This window comes from Rutidosis leptorrhynchoides, chromosome 8 (genome assembly GCF_046630445.1).
Source record: "Rutidosis leptorrhynchoides isolate AG116_Rl617_1_P2 chromosome 8, CSIRO_AGI_Rlap_v1, whole genome shotgun sequence".
Taxonomy (NCBI): domain Eukaryota; kingdom Viridiplantae; phylum Streptophyta; class Magnoliopsida; order Asterales; family Asteraceae; genus Rutidosis; species Rutidosis leptorrhynchoides.
The window spans coordinates 89,628,781-89,647,887 of NC_092340.1; positions in this window are offsets into that span (position 1 = coordinate 89,628,781).

Consider the following 19,107-nt stretch of genomic DNA (forward strand, 5'->3'; position numbering starts at 1 on the left):
AAATCTGGTCAACTAGGGTGTTCTGGTCAACAAAGTTTTCTTTTCTTAAAGTGAACTTACGGTTTGATTTTCCATCCTCACCCATGTCTTTCAAGACTTTAGGGTTCTTCTTTTTATTAGCCGTTATATGAGATTGATGCGATAAATTGAGATTTAAAGGGTTTTCATTGAAGCCTTTGATTGTTTTTTGCACTAGGGAAGAGGAATTAGGGTTATAATCATTCGATTTCACCCATTTTTCCTTTTTTTCAGTCACGGTGATCGATTTATGATGTGAACTAGGCTGTAGGGGTTTTTCCCTCATTCCCTCTGTTGTTTGATGTAATCGAAAAGAAGTATTAAGAGAAAAATAAGGGTTTGAGGTATTTAACCTCAACCCTTTACCTCTAGTCGATGTTCTTGCGACGCCGTTGCCGGTAGCCTCAGGGTTGTCGCCGGTTGCCGCTGCTACAGGTTGCACCGCCGCTACTGTTACCACCGCCGCAGTGCTGTTTATTTTCTTATGGCTATTAGTCCACCATCTCGGGTACCCCTGAAGTTCAACGCGTTTTTTTTCTGTATGCTTCGATTCACAGCGGTAAGTACCATTAAATTTTGAATTTTCTGTTGTTACTGATGGTGGTGGTTTGCGGTGGTGATCGGTTGCAGCTTGGGGGTTGGTTTGATTTTTCTGGTAGATGTGATTTGTATGAACTAAGTTACCGTCTTTTGACATGGCGGCTTAGTTATCTTGGTAACCGATTGAAGCTAAAGTGTTTGCTTTGATCTCGGATCAGCAACACTGCTCTGGTACCATGTGGAAAAACAGAATTGAATAGTCTGAATTTTGTATTGATCGTGTAACAGAATTGTTATGCTTTTTAAATTGATTTGATTATTACAATGATACAAGGTGGCTATATTTATACACAAAGCCTCAACGGCTATAAACCTCTAAGGCAAGGAGCCTAAGTAAGTTTAGAAAGTGCTAGCTGTTGCTTGCTTTAATGAGCTGTACCTGATCCCAAATCTTTAATTTTATTTTCTAACAATAAGGTGATGCCAATATATGCACTCACATCCATCACAAAATTTATTTAACGTAAAAACTTTTTATAAGTAAGACTGTATTTTTGAATTTGTCCTCATCTAAATGATAGAATAAGTTATATTCTAAAGTGTTTTTTTATATTTGTCTTTTGACAAGATTCACATTTTTATTTAAAATACTTTTCAATGTCTTTAAAAAGGTTTAAGCTACAGTACATAATTGAAACATATTCAAAGTCTTCGTTTGGTACTGGGTTTAATAACGAGTTCGCGATTTAAAATAGTCATCCCTCTCTCCACTATGTAATTGTCTTTTAGCCCCATTTTCTACAAACTAAATTCAACTTTGGGACAAAACGTCTTTTGTACGAATGCATAGTGGATATCTAGAATTATATCCTTTACATTCCAAAAAGGCCGTGTAGATGTTGATTGGACTTTAGATTAAACGTAAAACACTAGATTAAGAGCGGAATTCAATAACCTAGGTTGCGACGAATACGATTACACTTTGGGATCGAATAAACCAACTATTTGTTGATTAGATTGACGCCTTAGGGTTTTTATTCGGTTGGGGTATTGCTAGGGACGATAATAGACTTCAATATGAAGGCTAGGAGGTGTAGGGTTCGTAAACTAACAATGAAACCCGACACCTCTATTTATAGGAGTCTGCAGTGACCATCGATCGATGCTCCTTGACCTCCGGTCGATGGTCCACGTCCCTCGACCGATGGTGCCTTCCATCGGTCGATGGTCAGAGTTTCCAACAAAACAACTCTAAAACCATCCCACGGCATTGGTTAAACACAATAAACAATAACCAATATTCAAACACACAAGTGTTCATATTACATGACTGAAATATAACGCGTATTAAACGATATAACGAGTACAAAACAATAGAACTGGGGATTACATGAACCAACAAACTCCCCCTAAGACCTAGTTCTATCTAAAGTCTTCAGTCATATTCTTCATTCGTAAGGATCCGTAACCATGTTGTTCAAATAGCACAGCTTTGCAACTTCCACATATTGCTCAGCCTGTACTCGATTCTCCCTGCTAAATACAACATCCGATTGTAGTACAAAGTAAAAATGTCAGCCTCTATACAGTTTCGCAACCAAATTGAATCCAACGCACGAATGATGTCTTCATCACTTTCGGTATTCTTTTCCAAGACTATCACAGCTTCCTCTGATCGATCATCATAGTACCACCATCAGAATCTCTTACTAAAATTCTGCGGCATCATTCTTAAAGGTACTTTCTTCATCGTCTTTGCAGGCTTATACTTTACAATCTTTCGAGATTCACCTATTCTAGGATCAACCCTGTAGCTAATCCTTGGAAACTGTGGCCTAAAACCATCCCAATCCTTTGATCGAAACACATTCCTAATCTTCTTCAACAATACTGAAGATCTATCATCAACTCCACAATAAAGCATCCCCAGCCTGGCGATTTGCATAAGCTCATAATACAGCAGTGATTTGAACTCATGTCCATGCTTGATATAGTCAACACCACACTCAGTATTCATGTTAACGCTCAAGGTCTTTTGTCTAGTCCTTTTCAGATACTTTCTAGCTCTTCTAACAACACTCCCCATAGCCCACAAGATATCCATTCTTTCCAGACCATCCTCATCAATCTGCTCATAATCTTCATTTTCCAGATGACCATTTACAACCTGTCCACTGATCATGTGACAACCCGGAAATTTCTGACCAAATTTAAACTTGATCTTTATATGTTTTCGACACGATAATGAAACAACCCAACCTGTATTAAAACCGGCCCATAAAATTTTTTTCTTTTAATACGTGTTAAATAATACTTTAGGTCCCAATTGTGTTTCCATAAACATCTTTAATGCAATAATACGTTATTTAAAACATAAACTGAGCATGGTAATTTGGGACTACGCTACCCAAATCCTAATCGAATACAAAAGCAAGATCTTCTAAGCAACCTAGCCAAGATCTCTAATCCCCAAGCTTACCCGAGCCGCCAAGCATGCGAACCTATAAAAATATCAACAACGAGAGGGTAAGCTAACGCTTAGTGAGTGAAAATATACTACATACATATATATGCATAAAATGGACACGCCACACAAATATCCAAATACCGCATACCGGAGCATCCAAGCATAAAGGCAAGCTAGTCTAAGCATACCGTAAGATCACTAAGCAATGAGCTAAAGATACATCCACAAAATATAAGTTCACCAACAACGATGTGAACAATGCCAATAAACTACAACCGGAGGGTTAGCTATATCACGACAAAACAACGTTATACGTATACAAAATATATATATATATATATATATATATATATATATATATATATATATATATATATATATATATATATATATATATATAACTCAAATAACATAAAATGCTTACGCTTACAACGCAATAACCATGGTTAACCAAATCTTCGCAAGGGAATGACTTCGCGAAACAAGTCATCGATGTTCATAACAACCATTAGTGCACTTAACACTTCGTACACTAACCCCACGGGTGGCATCTTAACACTTCGATACTTCACCCCAGGTGGCGTCTTAACACGTCGACACTTCACCCCGAGTAGTGTCTTAACACTTCGACATTTCACTCTTCATTTTACTTGAGGTGGCATCTTAACACGTCGATACTTCACCTCGAGTGGCACCTTAACACATCGGCACTTCACCCGTTATCAGTGTTGTAAAAGTCGGCCGACTTGGCCGACGCGTCGGCCGATGCGTCGTTTTTTTGGGTTCTCCGTCCTGTTTTTTCTGACAACGACTCAAAAGACGGTCAAAGCTAAAAGTTCGGTTAAAGACGGTCAAAGTTGGTCAAAAACGGTCAAAATCATTCAAATTTTTGTCAAGATGTGATATGTTTTAAAATTATTTTACATTTTCATTTTTTGGACCGCTCTTTTCTCTGTGTCCTTACTAATTATGTACACGGTAACATTAATTAAGTTTGAAGTTTGATTGTATTTAATTTCAAATTCTTATTTAAGAAAGTTATGGTACAGAATCAACTATTTTATACATATATAAATATATATTTAAGAAATTATCAATAAAGTCAACGTTGGTCACCGACCGATGCGTCCCCGATGCGTCCCCGAATCGGCCGACGCGTCCGTTTTAGGTCTCGACCGATGCGTCCCCGACTCGCAACTTTTACAACCTTGCCCGTTATTCTCTTGGAGTGGCATCTTAGCACATCGATACTTCACTCCGGGTGGTGTCTTAACACATCGACACTTCACCCCTCACATTACTTTGAGTGGTGTCTTAGCACATCGACACTTCACTCGTCACGTGAAATGTGGTGTCTTAGCACATCGACACTTCACATCTCACGCTACAACAAATAAATACATTATATACCTACGCATATAATTATTCCACTCACTATATTAACCCTTCGTCATTGGGGTTATATAAGTCCACATCACACACCCATGTGATAACGTACACACAAAGTGTGCACCTCGCCAAAGGTGGTCAACCAAAACGCACAACCGTGCCAATTGGACCTATACACAAGTCCATCAAATCCACCTATATGTGAAGTGAGCTCTATAACCGAGAACCACTTCACCCGACCCGCACCCATCCTACACATACATATGCACATAGGATATTAACACTCACCTTGTCGCCTTGAAGAAATGCTTCCAAGTAATCCGCAACTCGTCAATGGAAAGTACCTAATCCATTATCACAAATTCAACAACACACTTAGATTGGATTTACAAACCAACCCAATTTGACACTTAGTGCAAATTCGACCCAAATGCACTTCCAAGGACAAACCGCGCCCAAACTAACCAATAATCACTAACACAAGTGATAATGGTCCTAATATGCCAATTAAACCCGAACACAAGTGTTAAACACTTATCGTTCTCAAAATCGCCCACAAACCCTAATTTTGACCCATAAGGTCAAAATCTCACCATTTACAAGTTTTGACACCAAAACATGTTTAACTCGGTTTTACACTTCAACTTAATCCATTTTAAGTTTATAAACCTCAACGAATCGACATTCGGGTTATAATCCTCAACAAACCCTAATTTCGACTCTAGTCAAAGTTAGTCAACCACAAGAACCCTAAAGGTCTCCAAATCATCAATAATCACTAACACTAGTGATTATACACCATTCTCAAGTCTTAAACATGGTTAAATCATTAACCAACCCAAAACCCGCCTTTAACACTTATAAACCCGAATCTTGGTGTTAATCTCCAATTAACAACTAAATGGGTTCCATCTATGAATCATGCAATCAAAAGCCCCAAATTTGAATGATGAACACGAAAATGAAATTCGGAGTTAGTGCTTACCACTAGTATCACCGTGTAGCCAAGAACGAGGAGAACACACTTGTCAACTACGCCAAAGATCAACTCACAATCCTTCCTTTCCAAAAATCCTTTTGAAATCAAATGGGTGTTTGAGTTTGAGAGGAAAAATGAAAAGAAAAGGGAAATTAAAATGAGAAATGAAATGAATGGATGAGGTTAAATCCTCAAATCTGGCTCAAACGCGAAAAGACCAAATTGCCCTTGAACTTCCTTAAAAATTACAAGAATCCGGTGCCAGTTCGTGCAGTATGCCGCGCCACGGCCTAATTTGTCGGGCCGCGACCTATAACTAGGTCTGGGATCATTTTATATCAAGCTTCTGATCTGGATTCTTTCGAAACGCCACGCCGCGGCTCCATTTGTCGCGCCGCGACACTCTGCTTTCCCTGATTCATTTTTCTCGCGTACTAACTTCAACATGCGAGTACGCCTTGAACCATCCGTAAACTAGTCGTACGCACACTTTACACCTATAAGTCATGTACGGGGAAAAAGGGGGGTTACAACTCTCCCCCACTTAAATTCGATCACGTCCTCATGATCCTAGTGACGAACCCAAACAGACCCACATTTAATGGTCCTCGAACAAGCTTTTCAAACCGACTTTCCTAAGCAATTCTTCCCACTGAATTGCCTTTAATAACTAAATCGTCACCCGCGATTCATCAAATCCACAATTCGAGCACTAAAACCTTGCTCAATCCCTCACATCGGGAAACACTCGACCAATCTCGAACCGAGATATCAATTCCTTAGCGTACCTTTACCAAGGACAACGCTAAAAGCGACCAAGTCTTAATCTAAAGTCAACAATCCGAACATTGAAGATCGAACCACATGAATCCTTACGGGTTACACTTATCGCTAAACATCCTTTGTAGTGAGCAATACGACCAATACGCAACTACCGTAACATCATAATCCAACGGCTAAAACCGATAGCGTCCAAAACGACCATGGCAAAGCAAATCCCAAGGTGTACAAAATCGACTATCGTCACACCCGTCACAACATGTGAGCGAAACATGGCTATCGCATCATTAACCACACAACATAGTCCTCGCGGCCCCACCATTGGCGTATAAACAACCAATAATTCCCACAACATGGTCCTTACGACCCCACCATCGGTGTATAAAACAACCGACAGATCACACAACCCGAAGGCTGGCCGAAAACACACGCGCCTTAATGAATCCGAACTACACGCGACTCACTACCTTTACCATAACAACAATCGGGATTGGCCGAACTACACGCGCCTTAGTGAATCCGAACTACACGAGAGTCACTATCCCGAAGGAATGACCGAACTACACGAGTCACTTGTGAATCCGAACTACACGAGACTCACTCCTCCATACAATGACCGAAACCACACGAGTCATTGGTGAATCCGAACTACACGAGATTCACTTCCACAATAAGATGACCGAAACCACACGCGTCATCGTGAATCCGAAACCACACGCGATCCACTACCATGATGAAGTCAGCGGACCCGAAGATCATGCTTCACCAATCTCAACACCAGATGAAGTCAGCAGACCCCGTCAACGGTCATGCTTCACCGATATAACACCTCGCTCATGATGAAGTCAGCGGACCCCGAAGGTCATGCTCCACCAATCGCATACTCCCATGATGAAGTCAGCGGACCCTAAAGGTCATGCTTCATCAATCACCAATACCATGATGAAGTCAGCGGACTCCGAAAGTCATGCTTCATCAATCAACGCCCTTTTGGCCTCGAACGACGAGTAGCGTAACATTGCGCTCTGCTACGCCATAGTGAATCCTAACGGATACCACTAACCATTCACACACTCGAGCAAGAACCACCTATATCAACATAGGCACAAAACAATAATTCTCTAGAAGAGAATCCGACACACACCTCCCTTAACCGAAGGATTTCACCTTGCTCACCAAACACGTCCATTACTTCTCAACGAGATTTACCACATTACCACCTTGGTGATAATTCAAATCCAAACCATAAGTACAATTTATCCGAAATTGTAATCTACCACAAATCGACCAAAACCAGGTCTCGACAACATTTTCCGGATCTACCAAAAGCATCATCCGAAATCTCACACTAAAACTTCCTAGTGCGGGAGTGTAACTCCCCCACTTGGAACTACGTCCCATATCCACAACTCGTACAACCGTACAATGCTACCAAAGGTAGACTTTACAAACGATTGGGCTCACACAACCCATCACCATATCTTGCTCCAATCTTGAGGACACGATGGATTTCAAACCATCCTTAAACACTTCGAACGAAAAGTGTACCACGATTTCACAAACCATACCCTCGCAATCATCCAATTGCTTTAGTTTGTTAAATTTCACCTAGTCACTCATGTACCTAAGGGTTTCACTCCAGTACCCTAAGTACAATGTAACCACAACACAATCGGAGTCGAACACCACGTTAGTAGGTATAAAAGAGGCACCTAATGTCGCGTCATAAAAACTCCATTACCAACATACATCGAGATTCAAAACACTCGATCTCAAGGTTTTCCAACCACCCGACGAACCTCATAGTTCATCAACTTCCACACTATAGCGAACACGCGCTTAACAATCGAACACCAAAACTCATTTCCATGGCTTGGTAGAAACATTTCCCAAATACTAAGGAATGCTTGGTTACGCCAAGTCTTACGCCCTTCACCCAACAACCAAAACGTCACCATAGGGTACTTCCATTAGGAACGTCACCCATGACGAAAACATGCACAACACAAGGCATTTAACAACTCAAACTCAAACGGCACTTAATAAATAATCAAAGGGCATATTTATTAAAACGAAACGTACCTTAACGTCTCTTTGCCGCACCCGTCCCCGCTAACTTGGGACATTCCGACTTACGATGTCCTTCCTCTTGACAATTGAAACACACCATGCCATCACCCTTTGGTACCGAACATTCCCAAGACTTGTGACCCCTCATGCCACAATTGTAACATCTAGATGCACTAGAATCTGCTATACCCGTCCGTGTACCACCCGTGCTCACACTCGGACCCTTAGTCCTCTTACTTGGAGCACCAAAAGAAACAACCCTTCTCTCACTTGAAGGTTCACCAATCTTTGATCGCGTATACGACTCGAATCCTCTAGCCACGGCGAATAATTCCGCAAACAATTTCGCGTGACCCCGGCTAATCTTATTCTTCAAGTCATCATTCAAGGTTCGATAGAAATCTTGCATCAACAAATTATCATTCCCCAAATACTCCGGGCAAAAACGAGCCTTCGCCATAAAGGTCGTCTTGAGAGTATTCAAATCCATAGAACCCTGTTGCAAATTTCGCAACTCATTACGCATTTCCGACAAATCGGCTGAAGTCCGGAACTCCTCGAAGAATTCCTTCTTAAACCCGTCCCACGATAACGCCATAAACGGTTCACCACCGACAAGATCAATCTTACCATCCAACCAATCCTTTGCCCTACCCCGCAACAAACTAGTAGCGAGTCTCGTCTTCTTCTCAGGAGGGCATTCAATAGTACGAAAACACCCTTCGACATTCGAGATCCAAGTTGTGCTTACCAAAGGATCCGGTTTCCCGTCATACTCGGGGGTTTAGTCCTCATGAAGCTCTTAAGACAACGCTTCATTTCACTACTACCCCGAAATTCGGAATACTTCCTATCCATTTCTTCTCGAAACGTACTCATTTGCTCCGCAACGGCGGCCGCAACTCTAGCGTTAAACTCCAAATCGTTCGTCTCGATCCCATTTCCCGTCTCCATTCTAAGGAATGCAAAGCGATTAGATCACGAACGTAAAAAGTTATGCACACAACACCGCCCCATCTTGCTAAACACTCATCATACATCACTTGTTAGACACGATTTGCACCCGTAATAAGGTTTGCAAGTCCTTATTACGCACACACGCCGTATCGACTTGTTAGTACAACGACCGCCTCGCTCGATGATAATAACCAACGCAACCAAAATTCCTACACGATATAAACGTACGCAAGGAATAACATCACAACACAATCCAAAATCCTAGTTGGTTCACCTACACGCTAAGGCACTAACCAAGTCCCCGTCCGACCCGTTCACCTACAAGTCCCGCAGCAAATAAGCACACACATAAGTCTAAGTCTAGGCACTTATCTCAAGTCACCTAAATCCCTTAGACCATGCTCTGATACCACTTGAAACAACCCAACCCGTATTAAAACCGGCCCATAAAATTTTTTCCTTTTAATACGCGTTAAATAATACTTTAGGTCCCAATTGTGTTTCCATAAACATCTTTAATGCAATAATACGTTATTTAAAACATAAACCGAGCATGGTGATTTGGGACTACGCTACCCAAATCCTAATCGAATATAAAAGCAAGATCTTCTAAGCAACCTAGCCAAGATCTCTAATCCCCAAGCTTACCCGAGCCGCCAAGCATGCGAACCTATAAAAATATCAACAACGAGAGGGTAAGCTAACGCTTAGTGAGTGAAAATATACTACATACATATATATGCATAAAATGGACACGCCACACAAATATCCAAATACCGCATACCGGAGCATCCAAGCATAAAGGCAAGCTAGTCTAAGTATACCGTAAGATCACTAAGCAATGAGCTAAAGATACATCCACAAAATATAAGTTCACCAACAACGATGTGAACAATACCAATAAACTACACCCGGAGGGTTAGCTATATCACGACAAAACAACGTTATTCGTATACAATATATATATATATATATATATATATATATATATATATATATATATATATATATATATATATATATATATATATATAACTCGAATAACATAAAATGCTTACGCTTACAACGCAATAACCATGGTTAACCAAATATTCGCAAGGGAATGACTTCGCGAAACAAGTCATCGATGTTCATAACAACCATTAGTGCACTTAACACTTCGTACACTAACCCCACGGGTGGCATCTTAACACTTCGATACTTCACCCCAGGTGGCGTCTTAACATGTCGACACTTCACCCCGAGTAGTGTCTTAACACTTCGACACTTCACTCTTCATTTTACTTGAGGTGGCATCTTAACACGTCGATACTTCACCTCGAGTGGCACCTTAACACATCGGAACTTCACCCGTTATTCTCTTGGAGTGGCATCTTAGCACATCGATACTTCACTCCGGGTGGTGTCTTAACACATCGACACTTCACCCCTCACATTACTTTGAGTGGTGTCTTAGTACATCGACACTTCACTCGTCACGTAAAATGTAGTGTCTTAGCACATCGACACTTCACATCTCACGCTACAACAAAAAAATACATTATATACCTACGCATATAATTATTCCACTCACTATATTAACCCTTCGTCATTGGGGTTATATAAGTACACATCACACGCCCATGTGATAACGTACACACAAAGTGTGCACCTCGCCAAAGGTGGTCAACCAAAACGCACAACCGTGCCAATTGGACCTATACACAAGTCCATCAAATCCACCTATATGTGAAGTGAGCTCTATAACTGAGAACCACTTCACCCGACCCGCACCCATCCTACACATACATATGCACATAGGATATTAACACTCACCTTGTCGCCTTGAAGAAATGCTTCCAAGTAATCCGCAACTCGTCAATGGAAAGTACCTAATCCATTATCACAAATTCAACAACACACTTAGATTGAATTTACAAACCAACCCAATTTGACACTTAGTGCAAATTCGACCCAAATGCACTTCCAAGGACAAACCGCGCCCAAACTAACCAATAATTACTAACACAAGTGATAATGGTCCTAATATGCCAATTAAACCCGAACACAAGTGTTAAACACTTATCGTTCTCAAAATCGCCCACAAACCCTAATTTTGACCCATAAGGTCAAAATCTCACCATTTACAAGTTTTGACACCAAAACATGTTTAACTCAGTTTTACACTTCAAATTAATCCATTTTAAGTTTATAAACCTCAACGAATCGACATTCGGGTTATAATCCTCAACAAACCCTAATTTTGACTCTAGTCAAAGTTAGTCAACCACAAGAACCCTAAAGGTCTCCAAATCATCAATAATCACTAACACTAGTGATTATACACCATTCTCAAGTCTTAAACATAGTTAAATCATTAACCAACCCAAAAACCGCCTTTAACACTTATAAACCCGAATCTTGGTGTTAATCTCCAATTAACAACTAAATGGGTTCCATCTATGAATCATGCAATTAAAAGCCCCAAATTTGAATGATGAACACGAAAATGAAATTCGGAGTTAGAGCTTACCACTAGTATCACCGTGTAGCCAAGAACGAGGAGAACACACTTGTCAACTACGCCAAAGATCAACTCCCAATCCTTCCTTTCCAAAAATCCTTTTGAAATCAAATGGGTGTTTGAGTTTGAGAGGAAAAATGAAAAGAAAAGGGAAATTAAAATGAGAAATGAAATGAATGGATGAGGTTAAATCCTCAAATCTGGCTCAAATGCGAAAAGACCAAATTGCCCTTGAACTTCCTTAAAAATTACAAGAATCCGGTGCCAGTTCGTGCAGTATGCCGCGCCGCTGCCTAATTCGTCGCGCCGCGACCTATAACTAGGTCTGGGATCATTTTATATCAAGCTTCTGATCTGGATTCTTTCGAAACGCCACGCCGCGGCTCCATTTGTCGCGCCGCGACACTCTGCTTTCCCTGATTCATTTTTCTCGCGTACTAACTTCAACATGCGAGTACGCCTTGAACCATCCGTAAACTAGTTGTACGCACACTTTACACCTATAAGTCATGTACGGGGAAAACGGGGTGTTACAGATAAGCAAAGTCTGTAATGTTGAGTCTCGAAAATTTTGGAACTATGTTCATATATTCAATTACCCTTTTGACTATACTCTACGATTCACGAACATTTATGTACATATAGATATGTATATACAATATATAGTTATAATAATTGAAAACGTTAACAAAGTATTAGATGTATAATACTTTACATGAACGTATTTGTTTAAATATATGTTTAACATATTCATCGAAGGAATTAAAAGATAATAACAAATGATTAAATTATTAGATACATTGTGATATGATTATGAGTCTCTGTTGTGAGGTCCACGTTGATTTAAGAAATCGTTTCATTTTAACGGCATACGGAATAAATGGTAAAGTAATCTACGAGTGAGAACAAAGTGTCAAATAACGAGATTTAGACAAAAGTTAGTGGAGAACTAAATTTCATAATATTCTATTAATTTAATTTCAAACGTGCGAAAACTTTTTTAGATATAATAGGAATTGATTGTTAAAATGTTTTTTATTTAAATAACGTAATTTGAATATATATGATAAATTGGAATATTAATTGTTGAGAATTAAATGTATGAATAACTTGCAACGTGTATATAAAAAGTGTTTATATATATATTGTATATATATATATATTAAGGTTCGAAATTATTTTTGTAAACGATAGTAACACGCGTTTATTGTTCCGTTTGATAAATAAATATTATATGCAAATTTATATTTTTCTAAACGAAAATATATATTTTACAATGTGATAATGTATAGAATTGAATTAGATATAAAACGTTTCGATATTATTAAATATATTTTAATAAATAACGAGGAGTTGATTTATAGAAGCAAATGACCAAAACAATCAAATGATTAAGTTATTCTTCGGGTAATATAGTTTATCATTGATTAAGTCTAATTATTGATAAATGTACACGTCGCGAAACGTAAAGTACAAGTTTTCTAAGTGTACGAAAGGACGTTCGAAAAACCGGAACCGGTACATAAGTCGAACGTAAATGTACAAGACATCGGAACCAAAATTACAAGTTAACTAGGCACGAGAATATAATATAATATATAATTAATTAATATATATTATATATTTATTTAATCATGTCGACAAGCAAAGAGTTAAACGAATGTGAGCTGTCATGGGAACCCATGCGATCGCATGGGATTTACCCCTTCAAGCTATGCGATCGCATAGCAGGGTTGGTGAGGCCAGGTTCTATAAATTGCGTGATTTCTGGTTCCAGCTGAATCTATCTCTCTTTCTCTAGTATTACTCTATAATATTTATTTAATTTATATTTATTATTATTATTATTATTATTATTATTATTATTATTATTATTAAGATTAATATTATTATTAATCTTATTATTACTATCAGTAGTATAATAATTATTAGTATTATACATAAAATACTACGACGAGGTTATGTCCAAATGATTTCAAAATGATTTTTCGAGCGGGAAAGAGCTAAGGAAATTATGAGTTATAGCTAAGGAGGTGATGGGTATTATTCAGGGGTATTGCTCGTGAGGTCAAACTAGTGTTTATCATTTCCGTTGCGTTTGCATACTTTCCTGCAATATTGAATCACAATATTGATACGTGAGCATTCAAATCTTATCTTTTATATATTATTAGTGTATCCATGTCTAGTGCTCGAGTATATATGTTTATGCATGCTCGTATACTTTAATTTTATCGTTAAATAGTTTATAATAAATCACGAATTTAATACTTATGCTACTAAGATAAGGTATATGATATGCATGTCATTGGAAAGCTATCGAAAAATTAATAACTTTTCATTTAGAAATCGTGTGATTTCGAGGAACGGATTAAAAGTTATGGTCAACTGAATTATAATTAACATTAATTGAAATTGCTTTTGAATCTACAATTGATATTTAAACAACTTGTTTATACGATTGATAAATTGGATTTTTAAATATTACTAATGTAGTAAATGAATTTCTATATAAGGCACGTATCGTCTTGTTAAACAATTGTCAAAGTTGACTGTCTTATCATGTTTTAAAGCTTTATAAATACTATAATCTGATTTTTCAAGTATTGGAAAACTATATAAAAATCATGTTCGATTGCCATGATAATTCAAATATAATATAGCTCCTGAAATAAATAATATTTTGAGTTTGATAAACTATAAATTCGTTCAATTATCAAGACTTATACTATGTTAATAAACAAGTATAGATTTAAAGATCATATTGGGTCAGGTTGACTTTTGAGATGACTTTTGTTAACCTTTGCATGTCAGTCTCGAGCATTAGGATTGTGATACACTATGACCCAACCTAGCTTATTAGACATGTATTGACCAACATATGTTCTCTAGGTTGAGATCTATGATTATTTTGCATTCCGAGTTTCGGTCACATTTCGGTGAATGACCTTATGTGCTGCTAAGGTGAGTTTCATTTGCTCCCTTTTTAATTGCTTTTGCAATCTATATTTTTGGGCTGAGAATACATGCACTTTATTTTAAACGCAATGGATACAAGTACATACTAAATTCTACACCGAGTTTGAACCGAAAATCCCTTAGCTTTGGTAACTAGTAACTGCCGATTATAAGAACTGGTGGGCACGAGTAGTTATATATGGATCCATAGGGCTTGACATCCCCGTCTGTTCCAGGTATAGAAACCCTAGCCTGAACTATAAAACAGACATATGCTATTTGAGTTTAGTACACGTTGGATTGCGTGTATTGTACATGTTGGTTGCATGTATGTTAAAATAGGGGTACTTATTATAACGTTAAAGCTTAGTTACCAGGGTGCTCAAACTTGTAGAATATTTTGATAAACGTTTCTGGATGAAACAACTGAAATCTTGTGATCCACCTTTATATACAGATTATACGCAACATTAAAACTATGAACGCATCAACCTTTGTGTTGACACTTTTAAGTATGTTTATTCTCAGGTTCCTAGAAGTCTTCCGCTGTTTGCTTATATGTGATACAAGCTATGTGCATGGAGTCATACATGCTTTATTCGAGAAAATGTTGCATTCACAAATTCATCACCATGTATCTTATTTTGACTGCATTATCAACGGATGTAGTATTGTAAACTATTACTTACGGTGATTGTCTATATGTAGAAATCATCAAACGTCAAAAAACTTGGAATTTGATATTCAACTATGGTGTGCTTTTTCAAAAGAATGTAATGTTTACAAAACGTATCACAAATCAACAACGCGTATATTGTATCAACGAGTTATGAAGTATTAACTCATTTCCCCTGAAGAAAATATATGTATATTTTATATATATGAATTTTGAAATCAAAATAAATCTTTTCGTACTAAGCTATTACGTGTGAATCTGAACTGGTAGGTACTACTCGGTTAGTTCATATTACTAATATGCAATGATGTACATCCTTCATTAGTGACATAACCATCGTTAACTACAATCCCTGTTTCACATTCAATGAAATCCTTTTCATAATAAACCAAGTGTATTATTCAATTATATCTTTGATTTTACGCTTTCATTTTCGATGGACTCGAAACTTTCTAAGAAACATCATTCGTACCTTGCGAAGTTAGAAAGAGTTCCATGAGCACCAACATAATTCACTGAGAAAATTGATTACATTAGTGGAATACTCCGCGAAGATTATTAAATCTTTAATGTTTTAGAGATTATTTATTTCTAGCTCCAGCCGAAAATCAAATGAGCTTAATATGATATTAACTCATTAAATTTGTATTATATCTGAAGAAAATATACATACATATATTTTCATAAAGATTGTAATAAAATTCTCTGGTACAAAATATTACTTGTAAAACTTTTAACGGGTAGGTAATACCCGAGAGATATATAAATTCACAATTAATATGTTATGTTCTTCGATTCTAATTCAGCAAATCAACTTCGACCTTTCATTCGAATAAGCCTTATTATAACTTGATATATAAGTTTGCCCTTCGTCATCGTTACCGGGGAACCATTTATATTCCACCACATTAGCAGTAAACTTACCAGCAACATCATTGATCTTTAACTTTCCAAAAAATCATTATATTCATTGAAACCCTATCATGTACTCATCTGCAACTTGTAACGGTAATTGTCATACCAAAAAGCTTCAATCATTTTTCTCGAATTTCCCAGCAATTCTACGTCAACAAGTTATATATGTACATATAACGTCTATCTCCTAGACTTACACACTTCGAATGTGAAGTTTCTGAAAAACGCCCAAACTGTGAACTAGTTCTCTGAATTTTGGAAAAGAGCTGATGAAGCAGCAAAAACTGTAAACGACCTTAACAGTCAAAAATTTGACGATAAAGAATAGCGTGTTGGCAAAGCTCAGGAAAAGAGAAAATTTGGTACTGAAAAACGAATTGAACAAACCATAAAGGAGGCTGTGGACAAATCACAAAGACTAAATCTGCCTTCAAAGAATCCAAATGATTCAGTGTCTGCTGAAGTCTTTAGCGAATACCTTACTCCTTACTTTAAAACCATTGCGAATAATATTCTTCATCATTCGCTGATCTTAGATATTCTAAGATATTATCATATCTTTCATTATAAATATCCTCGATATTTCTGAAGATATTTTCATAATTATTCTTATCTGAAATCATTTATCTTCTCGCGTTATCTGTATCATTTCATAAAGAAAACTGTTTTAGTTTCTAAATTTTGAAACCTTCGAGTTTAAAGTATGAATGTTTTTGAAGTAGTGTTGGGAATTGAAGCATGAGTTAGTATAATATAATGACACTTGATCAACGTGATTATATTACAGTAAGTCATGCTTTTCATGACCCGTCCTAATCCATCAGGACGAATACATTACATTTGGTTACATCGCGAGGTACTTGACCTCTATATGATACATTTTACAAACATTGCATTCGTTTTTAAAAGACAAACTTTCATTTCATCGAAAGTTGACGGCATGCATATCATTTCACAATATATCCAACTATAATTGACTTAATAATAATCTTGATGAACTCAACGACTCGAATGCAACGTCTTTTGAAATATGTCATGAATGACTCCAAGTAATATCTTTAAAATGAGCAAATGCACAGCGGAAGATTTCTTTCATACCTGAGAATAAACATGCTTAAAAGTGTCAACCAAAAGGTTGGTGAGTTCATTAGTTTAACGTAATCAATCATTTCCATAATTTAATAGACCACAAGATTTTCATTTTCATTTCTCATAAACATAATCTCATATCAGGCATTTCGCACGGCATAGAGATAAAAATCATTCATATGGTGAACGCTTGATAACCGAACTAACAGGATGCATATAGAATATCCTCATCATTTCGGGACTCTCATCAGACATGATAATCGAAGTACTAAAGCATTCGTAACCCGAATGGGACATGTCAAGGTCCATAGATCCATCTTTAGGATTCGCGTCAATTAGGGGCCATTTCCCTAATTCTTAGGCTACCAAGCTAAAAAGGGGCATATTCGATCCGATAATCCAACCATAGAATGTAGTTTCGATTAATTGTGTCTATTTCGTAAAACATTTATAAAAACAGAGCATGTATTCTCAGTCCTAAAAATATATATTGCAAAAGTATTTAAAAAGGGAGCAAATGAAACTTACCATACTGTATTTTGTAGTAAAAATACATATGATGAACTGAACAATGCAGGGTTGACCTCGGATTCATGAACCTATATCATTCATTTATATATTAAAACGTATACTGGAAATCACATAATTTCAATTAATATATGTTATTTTTGTAATTCTAGTTATATAACATTCATACTAAACTTCATTTAAAGTCATATATTTATATTATATCTTAAATTATGTGTTATATATGTTTATTTTATATATATATATATATATATATATATCTAAAATGATTATTGTAGTTATATTAGTATCTATATATATTTAGTATTATATTAAAAATACCTAATTTGTTATATGTAGTCATATATATAATGACAATATGTTTTTCATATAGTTATATGGAATATCAATATATTTATAGTATATATAATAAGTGTGTTTTTATGTACAAATATTTATTTGTTAAAAATGATAGTTTTGATATTAATGTTTTACTAGTGAAAATAATAATAACTTTATTAATAATGAAAATAATAATAATAATAATAATAATAATAATAATAATAATAATAATAATAATAATAATAATAATAATAATGATTTTGATAATGATTTTAATACTATGTTGTATTATAATAACAATTATATCAATAATTATAATAATTCTATTAATTTCTTTAATTCATAATCTAATTAAAATTTTAACTTAATCAGTTCCATAATAATATTTATATTCAAGATTTCTATAATTATAATCTTAACAATATCATTAAAACGTTTATATTCATAATAGTAATCATAATCTTCGCATTTTAATTTCTAAACTAGTGACTAAAGTTTCTATTGCATCAATTTGTAATCCTAATCATAATAATAATGGTAATACTTATATTAATATTAGTCTTATAAAATTAATAATAATGATAATAATAATAATATTTAGTGATAATACTAATAATGATAATGATTGTAATATTAGTAATAATAACAATAATTAATAATAATAATGTTGATCATAATAATAATATTATCTATAATATTTAATAATAATAATAATGCTAATAATAATAATAATACTAACAATAATAACAATAACAATATTAATAATAATAATAATAATAATAATAATAATAATAATAATAATAATAATAATAATAATAATAATAATAATAATAATAATAATAATAGTAATAATAATAATAATAATCATAAAAATAAGTAATGATAATAATAAATAAAAATAGAGAACTACCTTCAAA